Below are 3,978 nucleotides of genomic sequence, written 5' to 3'. Positions count from 1 at the left end.
AAACAAAAGATTTTATGCTTTACTAATCCCATCTCTTCTGAAATCTTAAAATCACAAGTGGATAATATTGCACCACACTTGCTATACAGCAAATGTAAAGAAAGCAGAACATGTATGTTGAGTATGATGAATGAATTAAAGCAACAAAATCAAAATTGAATACAGTAGTGTGCCAAGGAATGGAAGGAGCTTTAAAGAACCAGCACCAAAATGGACAGAAACCAAGTTATTTCCAGAAATCACAGGAACAGAAAGTAATCAAGAGGCTTTTCAGAGGGACTCAATGGATGCTATCAGAGTGATGATCAGCTCCTCTTTTCTTTTATATTGAAAGGTGATGTCATCCCAAATGTTATGCAAACAGCTTCAAGCCCTTGCCACTTAACCTGATGAACACATTTAAACCATTTCAGTATAAATATTACACACTAGAAAGGCTGAAATGAATTATATGGCTCTGTTCTTGCACTAATGAGCACAAGAAAGTCCCAAGATAGAGAGAAATAGAACCAGTGAGACAGAGATGTATTAATTTAGCTTGGTTCTCAAGCTCAGCACTTGAGTAGCCCAGCCAGGGAATCTAAACTGCTAGTCATGCCATCATTGTATTTCCAAGGACGAATGAACATTCCCTCAAGAAAACTTGGCATTTATTTTTGAGGAAGAGGAAATGAATACAGAAAGCAGTAAAATGAAAAGCCACTTAGAAAGACACATGACAAACCTGCAAATTGAATAAGAATTACTTCAGTGATGCAGACCTTTTTGGGGGGAGTGGCTAGGTTGGAACTCAGGACCTTACAGTTGCCAGGCAGGCACACATCTCCCCAGCCCAATTACTGGAAATATTCTCGTCTAAGGTTCTGATTTTTACCACGTCTTCCTTATCATGTACAGAGGTGTTTCCTCATAGCTTTTTCCCATTAACACTACTTCAATACACTTGTGCTCATCCAAAATGCACTTTCCACTTCCACCCCAGTCCTTCAGATATTTAAATTGCTTTACCTGTTCTTTTGCCCAACTCCTTGCATATTTTAATAAGTTTCATTCCAAGATTCTGTCACCACTGTAAGTGGTAGATTTATTTTAATTAATTATATTTTTAATTGTTCTTACTCGTGTCTACAAATGCAGGTGTCTCAATTTTTGTATATTCATTTTAGGCCAACCATCTGGATATCCTCTTTTTCATCCTAATAGTTAAATTCTTCCTTTTCAGATAACTGAGTACATAATCATTGTACCTGAAAATAATAAGATGTATTCATATCTTTCCAATTCATATAATTTTATTTTTATGCCCACTGCTCTGTATGGGACCACTTATATAACATTGAAATTACTGACCTCAAGCTTCATTTGTCTGGTTCCTGCTTATAAATAAAGTCAGTAAAGTGTTAAGGGTTATACTTCATTATCCATTATGAAATAGAGAAAGCATTCTTTTTCTTTTTTTCTGTACCAGGGTTTGAACTCAGGATCCTGTCCTTGCCAGGCAAGGAGAAAGTATTCTTCTATCCTTAGTTTGCTAAGAATTTTTATGTTAAGACTTTGAATTACATAGAAGTGTTACATTTAATGTAATTCTTTCCTGCATGTATTTGTGTGATCAATAATCTGGATTTAATTCCCTCAACTGATAGTAGAAAATTGCACTAAGAGAATGTTGAATTCCTATAAAAATGTAAGTTAATTATGATGTATTATCCTTATTAAAAATTTCTTGATTCAGTTTGCTGATATGTTATTTTCAATTTTTTATCTATGTTAATGAGAAAATCTGTAATTTTCTCTCCTCTTGTCATCCTTATCTTTTTCTTGATAAGCGTATTAATAGCCTCATAAAATCAGCTTAATTTGATCCCTATTTTATTATTTTCTTTGCGAGGTTGAAACTGTATGTTTCTTAAATATTTTATAGATCACAAATAAGTCATGGTAGGTGGAATTTTTTGAGGAAGACTCAGAATTTTTTTTTTTCCAGAACCAGAGATTGAACTCAGACCCTTGTGCTTGCCAGGGAAGCAATTATTCTACTGAGCCATTTCCCCAGCCCTCAGAATGTTTTGATATTTCATTGTTCATCTTTATTGAGAATTTTGCCTTTCACCTGTTTAAAATTCATTATTAGATCTTTCCCTGCCCCCACGAAGTCGCGCGGAGGCACAGGCTCGAGTGTGTTCAAGATTCAGCTTCACTCATAAACTGCCACCACGGCCGAGGAAGGCATTGCTGCTGGAGGCGTGATGGACATCAGTACTGCTTTACAAGAGGTGCTGAAGACTGCCCTCATCCAAGATGGCCTTGCAGGTGGGATTCGTGAAGCCGCCAAAGCCTTAGACAAGAGCCAAGCCCATCTCTGTGTGCTTGCAATCCAACTGCAGTGAGCCTATATATGTAAAGTTAGTGGAGGCCTTTTGTGCTGAGCACCAAATCAACCTGATTAAGCTTGACCACAACAAGAAACTCAGGCAATGGGTAGGCTTCTGAAAAATTGACCGTGAGGGAAAGCTCCCTTAAGTGGTTGGTTGCAGTTGTGTGGTGGTTAAGGACCATGGCAAAGAATCGCAGGCCAAGGATGTCATCGAAGAATACTTCAAATGCAAGAAATGAATGAATAAAAATTTTGGATCCCTTTTTAAAAAATCATTTATGGAAGTCACTCACCTTATTTAATTTCATTTTAATGTTTTTGAATCTGTAGTTTTCTCCAATTTGTCGCTATTTTTACTATATGCATAGCCTGTGATTTTTGCTCCTGATTAATGTTGCCAAGCTTTTTTTATTGGAAATTATTTTATTTGGAAAATATAAAATTAGAATATAACCAAAGAACTGATAATATATGTGTATGCATTTTAAAGTAAAAGTTTGTATTCTGTTTGAATGAGTGAAAAACTTTTCTTCTTTTCTATGCTTACAAAATTTTTTACTTTTTTTCTTTGACTACTTTTTAACTTTTAATTCTAATTGTATTTTTAAGAGTAAAAACAAAAGTAAGAATAAAAATCAGAAACAAAGACAGAGACAGAGTAACATACAACAATATATATGTTACAGATTTTCACAAAAATAGCTTATTAACAGTGGTTGATATATTATCTATTTTTATCATCAAATCTGTTGCTCAGATTAACAGATATAGTTATGTAAGATTGGGTATATGATTGAATAGTACCTCTTGCTTTCAAGAAATCTTAAATTTTTTGTTCATCTCTTTTCTTTCTTTTATTACCTTTTTAAAAATTTATTTTAAAGAGAGTATAGTAATAATTGATATGACATTAGAAATGATACATATTTAGAAGACCAAGATGACAGGCATTCAAGCATGGCTTTTGTATTACACATTGCTGTCCTCAGTGTAGTAGCTCAGATTGCAGATATCAGCATACAGAATTAGTCAAGGTGAAAATTCTATACATTAACTGCTATTTGCAAAACACTGATGGAAATTATGAGTACAATCACCTCAGCCATCATGTATAGATATATATATTTGCATGATTTTTTCCATTCTTTTTTTCCCTATCTTTTCTCCTTTCTATTCTCTTCATTGCTTAACCTTAAATTCTATTTCTTTCTGTTTTACTGTATCTGTTATAACTTTCAGGTTTTAGTTATCTTGGGTTCTTACACTAGGGAGATAATTCAATATTTACATATCCCAAACTGACCAGGCCTCTCTGCTTGTGAAGCTTTTAACAAATTGTTTGGCCCTTTTAAACACATCACTTTTGTTTCTGTTTAACCTCTTTATTCAATGGTTCACAACCTTTTCTATACAGTAAAATTATCTTAAGAAACTTTTTAAAAAATTTAAGCCTAAGGGCACAGTCGTAACAGTTGTAATCTAATTGGCCTGAGATACGTATTTTTCAATGGAAACACTCAGAATAACCTTAGTATTCATTAAATATTGAGAAGTATTCATTTATATAGCAAATTAACTTTAAATATGTTCATTTTCCGTAT

At 33.8% G+C, this 3,978-nt stretch overlaps 1 pseudogene; it reads left to right on the top strand.

Annotated features, from left to right (window-relative positions):
* The first annotated feature begins 1,666 nt into the window (after nt 1–1,666).
* On the top strand, nt 1,667–2,621 carry LOC101587443 (annotated as a pseudogene).
* Nucleotides 2,622–3,978: the final 1,357 nt, after the last annotated feature.

This window comes from Octodon degus, unplaced genomic scaffold (genome assembly GCF_000260255.1).
Source record: "Octodon degus isolate 3935 unplaced genomic scaffold, OctDeg1.0 scaffold00063, whole genome shotgun sequence".
In the NCBI taxonomy this organism is placed as follows: Eukaryota; Metazoa; Chordata; class Mammalia; order Rodentia; family Octodontidae; genus Octodon; species Octodon degus.
This window is presented reverse-complemented; position numbering and strand designations above follow the sequence as displayed.